The 15908-nt window shown below is 45.2% G+C and overlaps 1 pseudogene; it reads right to left on the bottom strand.

Moving 5' to 3' along the window:
* Positions 1 to 13381: 13381 nt before the first annotated feature.
* On the bottom strand, positions 13382 to 13872 carry LOC110310050 (large ribosomal subunit protein eL24 pseudogene; annotated as a pseudogene).
* Positions 13873 to 15908: the final 2036 nt, after the last annotated feature.

Below are 15908 nucleotides of genomic sequence, written 5' to 3'. Positions count from 1 at the left end.
ACATAAAATAGGACCTGTCCATCCCTGCTTGGCACTGGTTCCCAAGGCAACCACTATAGGGCACACTGTTATTTTTTGGTTTGTTTTAATGGTTTACTTGTTTGCCACAGGGTACTTCTGTTGTAGCCCAGGCTGCTCTCAAACTCAGCCCTGCCTCAGCCTCCCAAATGCCTGGTTCATGAGATACATCTTTTTAATAAAAAAAAATTTTTTATAAGAATTTTATACATGATGATGACTCTATTCACATCTTTTCTATCCCTCATTGACTGCCAGTTCTTCTCGTATCCACCTCACTCTTCTCAAATTCGTGCCCTTTTCTTTGACTATTGTTAATATACATGTGAGCATAAAAGCAACCCAATGAGTCCTTTAGCTTCGCTCCTCCCTATGTATGTTTAGGGCCGACCACTTGGGATTGGCTAGCCCCAGAGAAACTGATTTTCTAGTGAGATAAAATTTTAACTAACCTTAACCATGAAGCTTAGGTATCAGCTCTGGGCAGAGGTGCCAGGTGACACGTTTTTTGATCCTTTGCTACAACATTCAGTTGGAGGTAACTTAGGAAAGCAGGACCCATGGGATCGGAGTCATTGCAGCACGGGCCATGTGACTCTCGGGAGCCACAAAGAACAGAGAGCACAAGAAGCGTGTGGGAAATAAGCAAACGGTGGGAGAACCGGCCAAGTGTGGTAACGCTTCTAATCCCAGCACTTTCAGAGGCTGAAGCAAGAGGAACAGGGGTTCAAGGCCAGTCACAGCTACACAGAAAGTCTGAGGCCAGCTTGAGCTCCACGAGACCCTGAAGTCAACCTCCCCAAAATAAAAATCCATAAAACCAAAAATGAAACCAGGAGAAGGGCTGGTCCTGGTCTTTTTATGAACAGGACCTTCAACCCTGAAGTTCCCTGGCGAAACCCAGAATCCATGCTACCGTTCCTCCCTGCTCCAGTGAACCCAAGTTGCCTTGGTGCAATTCCTTGGGCACACACAGAGAATACTTTGGACTTCCCTAGCTTTAATCTGAGGATTTCAAAACACTGCAAGCAATTAAGGTTACAACACCCCTTTGTACTGTTGTTACATGTATCAGATGGAGAGAAAAATGGGTCACGATTGGCCAGGCTGACATGTGATACCACAGACACATACATTTAATCTCCCTCAAGCAGATCAGGAGGAACTGCGCCCAGCTGGCTGAGAGAACTTGACTGGGTCACTCACTTTTATTTTCTCTTGTGTCCTTTATATAGCTGACACTTGGATAGGTAGTAACACCACTAAATGATACTTTCTATAAGTCCTGGAATGGTTGTGTGTATGTGTGTGTGTTCTGTAGCACAGATGACACCGAACCCAGTCTTCCTGCTTCAGCCCTGTGTTTCACAACATCTGGAATTTCTAGACATTTTATTCTTTCACATCACTTTTATGCACAATATACTTTCTAGAAGTTGCTCCCTTTTGGTATGCACACTTGTTGAGTGAACTAGGCAAGTCAAATATTTCCCCACTTATATTTGAGAGAATGAAGTGTCTTTCAGTAGCTGCTCAGGAGTAGCCAACTCATAGGTAGCATATGAACTTGGCCCTTTAGATTCCATACCTAGCGTTCTCAGTCTGCATGCCACTATACTGTCTGCTGGTAAGAAATAACAATGAGGAGTGTCTGAAACACTTCTCCAAATGTGGAGTCTTTTAACTTAAAAATAACCTAGTATATTTAGTCAATAAACATTGAAGCGTTAGCAAAAGAAACGAGGGCTCCATCATTCAATCCACAAACATGCTTTATGCCTATCCTGAGCTTGACACTGTGGTCAACTTCATGGCGGAGACTCAGTGCTGGCTTGTTGGGAGAACTCCAAGTGGCCAAGGACCGCTGAAGCCTTACTCTTTCCTGGCACTTAGCATAGTGCTTACTGAAGGGAAAGGGCAAATGCCACGGATGGATGAAGTGATGGGTGGATGGATGAGTGGGTGGGTCATGAGTAGACTGAGAGATGGATGGATGGAGACCCTCCAGCAGCTCAGAGCCTAACAGGCCTCCAGGTCAGAGAACCGTGAACATGAAGGTAGACATCTTAGTCTGTGGTCTCCTCTTGTGTCTGAAGGGTCTGCCGTTTCTATTGACTTTTAAGCAGGAGTGACATTGTTTGATTTCTTAGGTCCTTTCTGCTGTTGTTTTGAGATTCTGTTGGAAACAGGGCCTACACCTTGCCAGAGAGGCTGTGGGAACAGCCTTGTGCTTCCTTTCAAAACTAGACCCGGGCCATGCGATGGCTTCCTTGCCTAATTTCCTCCTGGATGAGGAAAGGCGCTGTAGCAATTGGAGGTGATGGAATTGGCTTTTCAACACGGCTTTGGCTGGGAAAGGGAGGGCAAGTGCATAGTTAATCATCCACTCCTCCCAGAAAGTAAACAAACAAGCAAGCAAAGAGGGGGAGCAGATCCCAGCACGATCCCTGGGAACCAGCACAAGAGCCTTCACCTCCTTCCTTAATGATCTCAGTGGAAGTGACTTCACAGTTGCTGGAAGAGGAAGGGGAAAACTCTCTAACAAGCATGAGGCCTTGGGTTTGGTCCCCAGTACTGTACAAGCTGGGCATGATGATGCTTCTGTGTCAAACTAGTACTCTGACGTTGAAGGACGCGTCTGAGGCCATGGAAGGAGTTCAAGGACAGCTTGGGACACACGAGACGCTGTTTCAAACATAAGAAAAGTGGCAGAGAAAGGGTCACAAAGAAATGGCTTCCTGGTAAAATCGGTAGCTTCCCAAGCCTAATGAATCCAGTGTGATTCCAAGAACCAGAACCGGAACTGGAACCTGGATACTGTAATCGAAGTATTTCTATGGCAAGAGAGGAGGCAGGGGTTGGAGAACCTTTGAAGGGCTCATGAGTGAGCTAGCCTGGAGTAAATAGCACAGTGGCAGAAACAGAAGAGAGGTCCTTTGTCAAAAGCAAGGTGGGGGTGGGGGTGGTGGATGTGGTGGCGTGTGCCCTAAATCCAGTGCTGGGAAGTGGAGCTCAATCCCAACATTAGAGGGATGGAAGCAGTCAAGTTGAGAGCAGTCTGGGCTACATAGCTAGTTCCAGCCCAGGAAGGTCTACATTGTGAGACCTGTCTCAGGCAAGAACACATTAAAAACAAAAACCAAAAAACGGTGAACCCAAGAAACAAAAACAAGGCGATGAAAAGAGAGAACCAACTTATTGTTTGCACTTAAACACACACACATGGGCACAAATAAATAAAACAAAGCACTAGGAAGATGGCTCAGTGGGTTAGAGTGCTTGGTATACAAGCAGGGTTTGACTCCACAGCACCTACATTAAAACAAACAAACAAACAAACAAACAAACAAACAAACAAACAAGCATAGTGTGCTTTCCCTAACTCCAGCACTGGGGGTGGAGACAAGCAGATCCTGGGCGCTCTATGGCAAGCCAGTATAGTCAAAATGGTAAGCTTTGCGTTTAGTGAGAGACCCTGTCTCAAGACAATAAGGCCAAGAGCATCTTCCTCTGCACGATCTTGCATGGGTATATGTACTTGCTTGCTTACCTGCATGAACACCCTTTGAAATTATGAAAAAGAGAAATAAAATAAAGAGGAGGAGGTGGTGATGGAAGAAAAGGAGGAGGAAGAGGAGGAGGAGGAGGAGGAAACAGGAGCATCAGAAGAAATAATCAATCCTTGCTTGCCTGTGTATTTGTAGCTGCTTATAGATTGTATCAGTTTGTCTCCTCAAGGAGCCAGATGGAGGAAATGTGGTGCTGAGACCCAAGACTGAAAAGAGGCTAGAGCAGAGATTCTCAACCTGTGGGTCGTGACCCCCTGGGGGGGGGAAGGGTCGATGATTCACAGGGGTTGTCTAAGACCATGGGAAAACACAGAGATTTACATTATGAATCATAACAGTAACACCGTTGCAGTTACGAAGCAGCAATAAAAGTGATTTTATGGTACGGGTTCACAGTAACGCTAGGCTCTGCAGTAAAGGGTGGCAGCATTAGGAAGGCGGAGAACCACTCAGCTAGAGTCTCACATGGTGAGATGTCAGGTCAGGCTTTCGGGTATGAGAACTCTGCCCTTTTCTGCTTGGTTCTAACTTGCTAGACCAGCAAGACTACATCTTTTCATCTTTTTTTTTTTTTTTTTGAGCAGCTGATTTTGTTGATGTTTTTCATACTGAGTTCCAGGACACCAGAGGTATGCAGTGAGATCCTGTCTAGAAGGAAAATTAAAAAAAAAAAAAAAAAAAAAAAGGTTTAGCTTACACTTTTCTGGTTTTCAGCCAGGGGAAACCAAGACCTGAGGCCCAGAAGTCATAGCCGAGTACAAGCTGCTTCTGGGCTCTCTCTCGAGGGGGCTGGTTGGTGGGTTGTCATTGGGTTGACCTTGTAGAATGGACAGATGAGGTGGCACCTCCTTTTGCTGTGTCAGTCAGAGTCTTTCTGCTCCAGTACTTTGGTTTGACCTTTGGATTGGATTGGTGACTACAGCAATGACTCCTCGTGTCCTTTTCTAGTCACTGAGCTCCTACCCTGGCCCAGCCCTGGGCTAGGTGGCCAGCCCACTGTGCACACTCATTCTTGCTTCATTTGCTTGCTGGCCGAGGTTGGTGTGAGCCGAGAGCAGACTTGCCTTAGCACCAAGAGGAAGGGGTCTGGCCTGGGTGTGAGGGCTCAGAGGCCTTTCTCATCGTGACTCTGGCTTGAGGGCTTGCTGTGTTTCTAGGAAGTGATGGCATCACAGAGCATACTCCCAGTTTTAGGACTGAAGAAGGGAGACGTATAACTAGAGAAGCCAGCCAAAGCTCAATTTGTGTGTGTGTGTGTGTGCGTGCGCGTGTGCGTGCATTTTCTCCTCTTTCCTCCCTCTCTCTGTCCCCCCTCTCCCTCCCTCCCTCCCTCCCTCCCTCCCTCCCTCCCTCCCTTTATCCCTCCCTGCCTTTTTTCCCTCCTTCTTTCTCCCCTCCTTCCTCCTTTTCTCCCCCTCCTTTCTTCCTTCCTTTCCCCTTCTTCCTTCCCTCCCTCCTCCTCCCCTCTGCCTTCCTCTCTTTTTTTCCCCTCTCTTCTCCTTTTTCTTCTCTTCCCTCTCCCTATCCTTCTTTCTCTCTCCCCTCATTCCCACCCCCTCTTTCTCTCACAGTCTGACAGTGTAGCTCAGACCACTGTATCTGTTAGCATTCCTTATATAGTTCTGTCTGGTCTTGAATTCTCAGCATCCTTCTGGCTCAAACCATCAAACCTCTCTGAGTGGGCGTGGCATGGGTGGGGGCCCTTGACACCCTGACATTGGAAATGAAGAATGCATTTGGTCTTTTGGGTTAGGGAAAGAGTGTGAGTTTCCTGGATCTGTCTCTAGCTACCCCATGACTTGGAGAAGTCGTGGAAAGAATCTGTGCCACAAGTTTGACTGCCTTCCTGGCAGGGCAGTGCCTGAATGGCAGGCTCAAAACTCAGACAATCCCAAGGCTAGAAGGCAGCAGGCTTGGACGTGAGCCCCAGATACATGCTTATTTGTTTTGTGGCCTTTAACAGGTTGCCATACTTCTCTGAACCGCCCTTTCCTCACTATAATATGGGTGTGTGGTGATGAGGAAGGCCACTGTCACACTCCCTCTTTCTCTTTCCTCCTGCGCTCGAAGCTTTGCCAGATCTGAAGTGCTGGCGCTCCTCATTAACTTGAAAGGATGGCTGTGGTGGGGAGCAGAGCCCATTGGTCGCCATGACCCACAGGTCAGCCATGTAGTATCTCAGGCTTGTCTAACCACATGTAGTCATTAGCACCTTCCTGGTCTCGGAACACACCCCTCCTCTGGCAGAAGATGGAGACTGGGGTCCCCAGCTCTCAGCTTGTGTCTGAATCACAAGCAGACCAGGAGAGCGGGGTTCAGACTCATCATAACCTCAGGTTCTACTGAGGCAGAGAGGCCTGGACTCACAGAGGGTCACAGTGTGGGATATGCCACCACCTACCTCAAGTTTAGCCTCCTTATCCTTGAGATGGGTAATACAAATTCATAAAGTATTTTCCAAATGGTTAAAAAAGTGTGGTTCAATCCATGTTTCTTATCAGTAGCAGATCACTAAAGCCCAGTGTTCAGTCTACCAAAACTACCCAGTGATACGTGTCCATGTAAAGTTCATGCTTGGGATGCTGAGGCAGGGAGATCTCTTGAGCTTTGAATCCAGGTGTTCCTGACTTTTTTCTTTTTTTGGCAGGGTCCCTAGCCCAGGTTGAACTCAAAATCCCAAATAGCAAAATAACCCTACTGGTTCCCAGTGTTGACACAACAGGTTTAGATGGTGGCAGGGGCAAGCCAGGGCTTCGTGTGTGCTGGGTAAGCACTCTACCATCAGAGCTAGCCCCAGATCCTTCTTTTTGAGATCTGTTCTTGACATGTAGCTGTAGCTGGCCACGAACTTGGGACAATCCTGCTGCATTAGCCTCTTAAGTGCTGGGATCACGTGTGTACCACTTGGCCTTGCTTAAACCCCAGAGTTTGAGAATGGTTTGGGATACATGGCTAGTACCTTTTTTTTTTTTTTTTTTTTTTTTGTTAAAGTAAAGAAGTAAAATTAAAAATAAAAGGCCAGGAGGGAGGGAGAAAGGAAGGAAGGAAGGAAGGAAGGAAGGAAGGAAGGAAGGAAGGAAGGGAGGGAGGAAGGAAAAAGTGATGGGAAGGAAGGACATTTGGGGTTGGGGGGGCCCTTGTTGGGGGGCAGAGCCTGTTCATCAGGGCTGGGTGGGTCTTGAGCCTCTGCATTTTCAGCTAGCTCCTGGGTGAGGCTGCTGCTGCTGCTAGCCTGAGAACCTCCCACACCCAGGGAAGAGTCAAAGTGTGAAACAGAGGCTGTGCCTCAATGGAGAGAAGCTAATTCTCGAAACCCAGACTATTTGTGGCAGACCAGGTGAGGGAGCACACAAGGAGGGACTGCTGTAACCATAGCCATCTGAGCAGGGTTGGTGGCCTTCTCCAGGGCGGTCATCATCTTCATCCTACAGATGGGCTCGTAGACCTGCATGCTATCCATATGCGATGGTGCATGTTTGTAATCCATGAGGCTAAAGCAGGAGGATTTCTGTGACTCGGAGATGAGAGTGGAGTTCAAGGCCACTCTCTGGGAACAACAGAAAAAAGAAAAGGATTTGGATGCTAAGTTGCATAGGTAGGCTGGGGCAGGGGTGTAGTTTTCCAAGACTGGCATCTTCCTGTGTTCCACAAGGCAGCGGCAGGAGCCTGAGGAGGAAGCAAGCCACCTCCCTTGTCTGGACCTGGCTTTCCTATTTGCACAGTGGGAGGCCCGGGCACACATGACCTCCAGGCTCCTTCCCCAACCTTCTGCTGGAACAGTTTGAGCAGTCCCTGCTGGCTCAGCATGCCCTTGGCTTCGTCCCCACACTGCTTCCTGAAGTGGTGCTGACGTCCCAGAGGCAGACATATCCTTTTCATCCCGTCAAGCCAGAAACTAGCAGAGTTATTGGACAGGCTATTTGTGGGCAGAGCCTTGGAGGGGTGGCCATAGTAAAATCCAGCTCTCGGGCCAGGCAGAACATTCCTCCACACCCCAGAGGCAAGCTTTTCAGCAGCTCTGCAGGTAGAGAGGCAGCCGGCTTGCGTCAGCTCCAAGCCATGTGGGATCTTATTTCACTGGGAGTCCAGTCTGGGAACCTTAACCTCACTAGGCCTGAGAGTTGGAGGGCATCCAATTGACCTAAGAGAGGTGGCATTCTGAGTCGGGTTCCCAGGTACCTCAGGGCACACACAGCAGAGGTTAGAACCTGGCAGGGTGTCTGAAGAGAAAGTGCCTGGAGCTGGAATTTCTGGGCTAAAATTCCAGGTTTGACTCTAGTCCTAGTCAGCCTGACAGGGAAATAATCTCCCTATGCCTCAGTCTCCAGATCTGGAAAGACATGGCTTTTGCTAACAATTGTGTTAGTAGGATAGTGAGAGGACTTTAAAAGAACACCTGGAACAAGCCATTCCCTATATCAGATCTACCTCAGCAACTTGTACTTTTATAATCCCAACTCCCAGTGGCTGGAATAGTATTTAGGACTCACCAAATACACATGAATATTTACATAATGATTGGTTTAGAAGCCCCTACAGGTATGATTCTCTCAAATTGTACTTCTCCCCGCTACCTTCTTTAGACATTGTCTTACTTGGTAGACCAGGCTGACCTCAAACTCACAATCTTTTCTCAGCCTCTCAGGGTTCCAGGGTCACTATGCTATGTGCCACTGCACTAAGATTTGTTTCTGTCATCTTGACACAAATCAGAGTTTCCTGGGAAGTGGGAACCTGGATTAGGGAATTGCTTCCATCCGGTTGGCTGTGGGCCCGTCTCTGGAACATTTTCTTGATTGATGATTGGTGTGGGAGGGTCCTCTGTGGCCATTGCCATCCCCAGGAAGGTGGTCCTGTGTTGTGTAAGGAAACAAAAGCTGATCAGCCATGGTGAGGACAAGCTCCCCCATCACGCTGTACCGCTAGCCAGCCGATTTGATTTCTGTACCACTGAGCTACGCCTACAGCCAGCCATTCTGATTTCTATACCATTGAAAGCTAGGAGAAGTGAAGAGAATACCCTTGAATGTCTAATCTCCTTGCCTCCACCCCCTCAGGGCTGGAACTGTAGGTTTTTGTCATCATGTCTAACTTAAGCCATACTGGAGGATGGAACCCAGGGCTTCAAGGCACGCTAGACATTTGAGCTGTATCCCACACGCTGTTTTGCATGCTTTAAAAAGCCATGTTTAGTGAGGTCTCTTTTCTATAAAGCAGACTCCTTTCCAGGGTGCAGATGGATGTGATTTGACAGATTCAGCCAGCAAGCCCCACCACACTCCTGCTTTCTTCCTCCTCCCCCTCTCCCAGACGACTCATTATGGAATTCAGGCTCCTCTAGAATCCAGAGTCCACCCGTTGCAACCTCCCCCAAGCCAGGGCGGCAGGCTTACATACTTCACTGTCTTCATTGCTGAGAAGGACTGATTCTCTTCTATGGGTTATCTACTTACTGTTCATCGCTTCACCGTCACACAGACATCTGGACGTTCCCAAGTGGGGACTGTTACAAAGCTCCTCCAAAAACCATTTGTGCTTTTGCGCCTCTTTGTGTCTCCTGGGCTCCTGCTTCACATTTTTACTTGACAAGAAGTGACGGACTTGTCAGCTGAACACTCCCAACAGTAAGATGGGAGAGCTCAGAACAGCTGCGTGCTTGACAACACCGACGGCCATCAGATCACCGTACATTCTTTTCATTCGTGGCCCTAACGTACTTCAAAAAGCATCCCGTGCAGCACACATGGGTCGTATAGTCTCCCCCTTGCCACCATTCCATGAAGAGGACAGCTGCTCGCCTAGATCTATACATCTATCCAGCATTAGGTTCTGTAAGTAATCTAGACAGGATGAAAGTATCAGTAAGTGACACACAGGGATGTATGTTCAAACGCTACACTGTTTTATGCAGAAGCAATTTGGGTGTCAGTGGGAACAAGCTGGAGAGATGGACCAAGCTCCCCAAAGCTGATTTGCTGGTATTTAGGGACAGTAGGTCAGCAGCGGCGGCTCACTGTAGTCTCCTCTCCCCTTCCCTGGTGACTAATGAGGCTTAGCATCCCCCCTTTCCACGGTCCATCTGCCACGTGCATCTTTCTCTGATAAAAAGCATTAGGCCTGTTTTAATAATTGAGATGCTTGCGTTCTTCTTGAGTTGTGCAGTTCTTTTAATAGTCTAGGTGTAAGGTAGGGTCCCCCCCGCCCCCCATATAAAATCAAGTTTGCATTGGCTCCTCCCACTCCGTGGTTATTTTGTCATAGCTTTTAAAGATTGTGTTCTTTCTCTCACTCTTGCTCTTTGAAACAGGTCTGGCTGTAGTAGCCCAGCTTGGCTTAGAAATTTCTGTTCTCTTGCCTCAGTCTTCTGGGTACTTGAGTGCCAGGGTGACAGTTATGTGCCACAGTGGCACATAATAATGCCAACATTAAAAGGCGTCTCTTGAAGAGGTGAAGTTTTATAATTTTATGTAATAGTCAAAATGTTCGGTTCCCTCTTATTTTCTGCTTTAAGAGGTTTCTTACTTAACCTAGTTATAAAATTTTATGCTTATTTCCTTCTAAATTTTTAAAGTTTTAAACAATTTGTTTTATTTATTTATTTATTTATTTATTTATTTATTTATTTATTTATTTATTTATTGTGCGTGCGTGCGTGTGTGTGCGTGTGTGTGTGTGTATGTGTGTGTGCATGTGTGTGTATGGGGGTATGTGTCTGAGGCAGGGTAATCATAGCCCACATTGGCTTGTAACTCTCTATGTGATTGGGCAAGGCTGGCCTAGATCCTTATATGCGCTGGGATTTAAGACAGGCATTCAAAGGATCCTGTAGTTTTTGGTTTTGCATTTCAGTTGGTCCTGTATGCATTCTGAGTTATTTTTATACATGATGTGGAGCAAGCTCAGGGATTATTTCTGACATCTATGATCTAACTCCAGCAGTATGATTTTCTTCCCAGAGAGTGCAGTGCACTGGCTATTTCTATGTCAAATTGACACAAGCTACAGTCATTTGCAAGAGGGAACCTCAATTGAGAAAATGGCTCCACCAGGTTGTCTTGTGGCATGTCTTCTTGACTGACAATTAATGTGAGGGATGGACTTTACCTGGAAGAGGAATGTCAAATAATCTCCAAGTCCCTTCTTGGTCATGATTTTTTCCTTTTTATTGAAAATCGATGTTTTTCTCACATAACATATTCTGATTTAAATTTCCCCTTCTCTTCCCAGTTCCTCCCCACCTCCCCTCCAAATCTACCTCCTTTCTGTTTCTCAGTAGGAAAAAAAAACAGGCTTGTAATGGGTAATAATAAAATAAAATGTAATAAGATAAAATAAAAACTAACACAGAGTGATTGGACCAAAACCAAACAAACAAGAGAAGACACAAGAGACACAGACCCATTTGTCTGCACACTCAGGAATGCCATAAAAAACACTAAACTGAGCCTGGCAGTGGTGGTGCACACCTTTAATCCCAGCACTTGGGAGGGGGAGGCAGGTGGATTTCTGAGTTCGAGGCCAGCCTGGTCTATAGAGTGAGTTCCAGGACAGCCAGGGTTACACAGAGAAACCCTGTCTCAAAAAACCAAACCAAACCAAACCAAACCAAACCAAACCAAACCAAACCAAACCAAACCCCAACAACAACAAAAACCGACCACTAAACTAGAAGCCAAAATATATATGCAAAGGACTTGATGCAGACCCACGCTGGCCCTGCAGCCCCTGTGCATGCTGCCTCAGTCTCTGTGATCTCAGATCCATGCTGGACCACATTGACTTAGCCTTGTTCTCTTGGTATCCTCCGTCCCCTTTGGCTCTTACACTCTTTCTGCCTCTTCTTCTGCAAGGTTCCCTGATTCCTGAGGGAAGAGATTTGGTGGAGACATCCTATTTAGGGTGAGTGTTTCAAGGTCTCTCACCCTTTGCACAGTGTCTGGCTGTGGGTCTCTGTAGTTTTTCCTATCGACTGGAGGAGGAAGCTTCCCTGATGGTGACTGAGCAAGGAATGCTTATGAGTATAGCAGCATGTCTTTAGGAGTCATTTTACTGCTGTGTCTTTTTCCTTTTGGAACACTAGTAGTGTTTGACTTTAGCCTAGGTTCCTGGGCTAGCTAGTCTCAGGTTCTTTGTGGGCATGGGTTCCGTCTCCTGGAGTGGGCCCCAAGTCACATCAGACATTGGTTGGCCACTCCCACAAGCTTTGTGTCACCATTGCTTTAGCAGATCTTGCAGGCAGAACACTATTGCAGATGAAAGGGTTTGTGGCTAGGTTGGTGCTTGCATTTCTCTTTCGGTAGTGTGTCTTCTCATACTAAAGACACAGAACTTATTATAAAAGAACACCATATCTGTCCTCTGTGGTTCTAAGGAATGTAGCTTGGTTATCATTGACTTAACAACTCATATCCACATATAAGTGAATATATACCATATTTGTTTTTCTGGATTCTATCTACTTACTTGCAAATTTCATTATTATTATTATTTTTAGTGGCTGAGTAATATTCCATTGTGTAAATGTATAAATTTTCTTTATTCATTCTTCTGTTGAGGGGCATCTAGGTTCTTTTCAATTTCTGGCTCTCATGAATAGAGAAGCCATGAACATGGTTGAGGAAGACGGTCTGTGGGAGAATGACGTGGCCTTTGGGTGTATGCCCAAGAGTGGTGTAGATGGATCTTGATGTCCATGGATTCTCATCTTCCTGAGGAACTGCCACACTGATTTCCATGGTGGCTGTACACGTTTTTCATTCCCACTCGCAATGGATGAATGCTCTCTTTATTCTGACTCCTCATCAGCTTGGTTTGTCACTTGGCTTATTGATTGATCAGAGCTATGCTGACAGGAGTGAGGTGAAATCTCAGCATTGTTTTGATTTGCATTTCCTTGATGGCTAAAGATGTTGAGCATTTCTTTAAGTGGTTCTCAGCCATTCGAGTTTCCTCTTTTGAGAGTTTCCTGTTTAGATCAGTACCCCAGTTTATAATTGGGTTAGTTGTCTTCTTGATATCTAGTTTTAAAAGTTCTTTATACTGGATATTAGCCCTCTATTGGATGTGTAGTTGGTAAAAATAGTTTCCCATTTTGTAGGCTGCCACTTTGTCCAAATGATGGTGTCTTTTGCTGTATAGAATCTTTTCAGTTTCATGATGTTCCATTTATTAATTGTTAATCTTAGTGCCTGTGTGAATGGTGTTCTGTTCAGAAAGGTTCTTTTTCTTTTTCTCTTTCTTTTTCTCTTTCTTTTCTTTTTTCCCTGTACCAAGGAATTCAAGGGTGTTCTCCACTTTCTCTTCTATCAGGTTCAGTTTTTATGTTGAGGTCTTTGATCCATTTGGAGTTGAGTTCTGTACAGGGTGATAAGTATGGATCTATTTGGATTCTTCTAATGGAGCCATCCAGTTTGACCAGAATGATTTGTTAAAGATGCTGTCTTCTTTTTCTTAATGTGTATATCTAGCTTCTTCATAAAAAAAAAAAAAAAAAAACCAAAAAATTCAGGTATCCATAGATTAGTGTCTGAGTTTCCTTCCTTCCTTCCTTCCTTCCTTCCTTCCTTCCTTCCTTCCTTCCTTCCTTCCTTCCTTCCTTCCTTCCTCTCTCTCTCCTTCTCTCTCTTTCTTTTCTTTCTTTCTTTCTTTCTTTCTTTCTTTCTTTCTTTCTTTCTTTCTTTCTTTCTTTCTTCTTCTTCTTCTTCTTCTTCTTCTTCTTCTTCTTCTTCTTCTTCTTCTTCTTCTTTTCTTTAGAGTTAAAGACAGATCTTTATTTCAAACTCTGATCTACCACACTAGCATTTCCCACCAACTCTGGGAGCAGAGACCTTTACAGGCTTCACAATCTTTTGTCTAGGTGCTGCCTTTGTGGAGACCTTGGCAGCAGCCATTGCTGTCTTCTTTGATGCCTGCTTAGCCTTTTTTGCTTCCTTGGCAGCCCATATAGCCTGCTCTCACAGGGCTTTCCTAACCTCTGGTTTCTGACTCCTCTTGGCCATTATATCAGCAAGAGACGCACCAGTGATGGCTTGTTGGAATTTGATTGCATGGTGGGTTCTTTTCGTTTGAATTTCTTCCGACTGCCCTTTCTTGTGTTTTATTCTGTAGAGGACAGTCCAGTTTATATGCCGAGGATTCCTTTTGGAAAGGAATGTGGAGTGGGATTCTTAATTTTGCATTAAGAATCTGGAAAGCCTTCCCATCGGTCCTGGCATAGCGCCGCCTGTGTCCCAGGTAGATCTTGTACCTGCTAAAACTGCCAGACCTTCATGGTGATAGATGTCGGCCTGCCGGGGGAAAGATGGAGAAGAGCCTGAGTTTTCACATCAGTTCTATTAATCAAAATTTCTGGTTTTGTGGTAATACCATGCTGTTTTTATCCCTATAGCTCTGTAGTACAATTTGAAGTAAGGAATGGTAATTCCTCCTGCATTTCTTTTATTATTAAGGGTTACTTAAGCTAGCATGTATGTGTGTGTATTTCTGTATTAAGCTGAAAATTGTCCTTTCAAGATCTATGAAGGTCTTATGCTAGAATTTTGATGGGAATTGCTTTGGATCTGTAGACTGCTTTTGGGAAGATGCCCATTTTTTACTATATCAATCCTACTGATCCATGAGCATGGGAGATCTTTCCATCATCGTCTGATATCTTCTTCAATTTCTTTCTTCAGTGTCTTAAAGTTTTTTAAAGTTTACTTTATCATACCCCAAGATGTTTTATATTATTTGAGGCTATTGTGAAAGGTGTTGTCTCCCTGATTTCTTTCTCAGTCTGCCCTTTGTAAGCCCCTCGTGGATCTGTCTCCAACACCGATAATATGCTTGGATACAAGGTACAGACATCTGGAGGATCATAAGGACATAGTTTAAAAACCCATTGTGGTGGTTGAATATAAATGCCCACGTAGCTCATATATTTGAATACTTCATCATCAGAAAGTGGCACTACTTGAGAAAGATTAGGAAGTGTGACCTTTTTGGAGTAGGTGTGGCCTTGTTGAAGTAGGGGTGACATTGTTGGAAGAAGTGTTACTACTTACTATCTCTAGTGAAATACAAGCAGTAATTAAAAGTTTCACAACAACAACAACAACAACAACAACAACAACAACAAGCCCAGGGTTAGATGGTTCTAATATAGAACCCTTCCAGACATTCAAAGAGTCAATGCCAATACTCCTCAAATTATTCCACAAAATAGAAACAGAAGGAACATCACCAAATTCATTTTATGAAGCCACAATTACCCTGACACCCGAATCACATGAAGACCCAACAAAGAAGAGAATTATGGACAAATTTCCCCGTGAGAACATTGATGTAAAATTTCTCAATAAAATACTTGCAAATCAAATCCAAGAACACATCAAAAAGATCATCCACCATGGTTAAGTTGGGATCATCCCAGAGATGCAGGGATGTTTCAACACACATAAACCAATAAATGCAATCCACCATACAAAGAGACTGAGAGACAAAAACCACAGGATCATATCATTAGATGCAGAAAAGGCCTTTGACAAAATCCAACACCCCTTCATGATAAATGTCCTGGAGGGACAAGGGATACAAGGGACAAGGCAACATAGTAAAGGCAATTTAGAGCAAACCCATAGCCGGCATCAGTTTAAATGGAGAGAAACTCAAAGCAGTTCCATTAAAACCAGGAGCAATCTTGTCTAATCTCTCTGTACCTATTCAATAAAGTACTTGCAGTCTTAGAGAAACAGGACAACTGAAGATCAAGGGGATGCAAATTGGAAAGGAAGGGTTCAAATTATCTCTTTTTCTTTTTTCTTTTTTGGGGGGGCATGTTCACACACACACACACACACACACACACACACACACACACACACACGTATATATAAGTGATCCTAAAAATTTCACCAGGAAACTTCTACAGCTTATAAACACTTTCGGTAAAGTAGCAGCGTACAAAAATTAACACACAAATCAGTATCCCTCCAGTATACAAAGGCTCATAGTGTTTTATCTCAGTAGTAGATATTCCTAAGACAAAGCAAGGCTGGAAGATTCTGCCCACTGCTCCTGTGGTGGATATACTTGATGTGAGTGATGGGGGAAAAAGCACCAGTTAAGGCTTCAAGCTGCCTCTCCAGGCGCCCTTCCAGCTGCAAGGGTAGACTGGTGGGTGATTAAGTCACTGGCCTGGGTAGCAGGCAGGCTGGGCTCCTGGGGTGTTTGCAGGGATCTGTCCTGGGCTTGCGCAAAGAGCAGATTGAGAAAGAGTTTGGTAATGAGAGCTGCTTGCAGGGAACCCAGCCGGCGCTGAGCCAGGTATATAGCCGGTGGGGA

Source organism: Mus caroli, unplaced genomic scaffold, assembly GCF_978045245.1.
Source record: "Mus caroli unplaced genomic scaffold, Mus_caroli_1 scaffold_16, whole genome shotgun sequence".
NCBI lineage: Eukaryota > Metazoa > Chordata > Mammalia > Rodentia > Muridae > Mus > Mus caroli.
The sequence above is the reverse complement of the archived record's forward strand: the minus strand, read 5'-3'. Positions and strand labels throughout refer to the sequence as shown.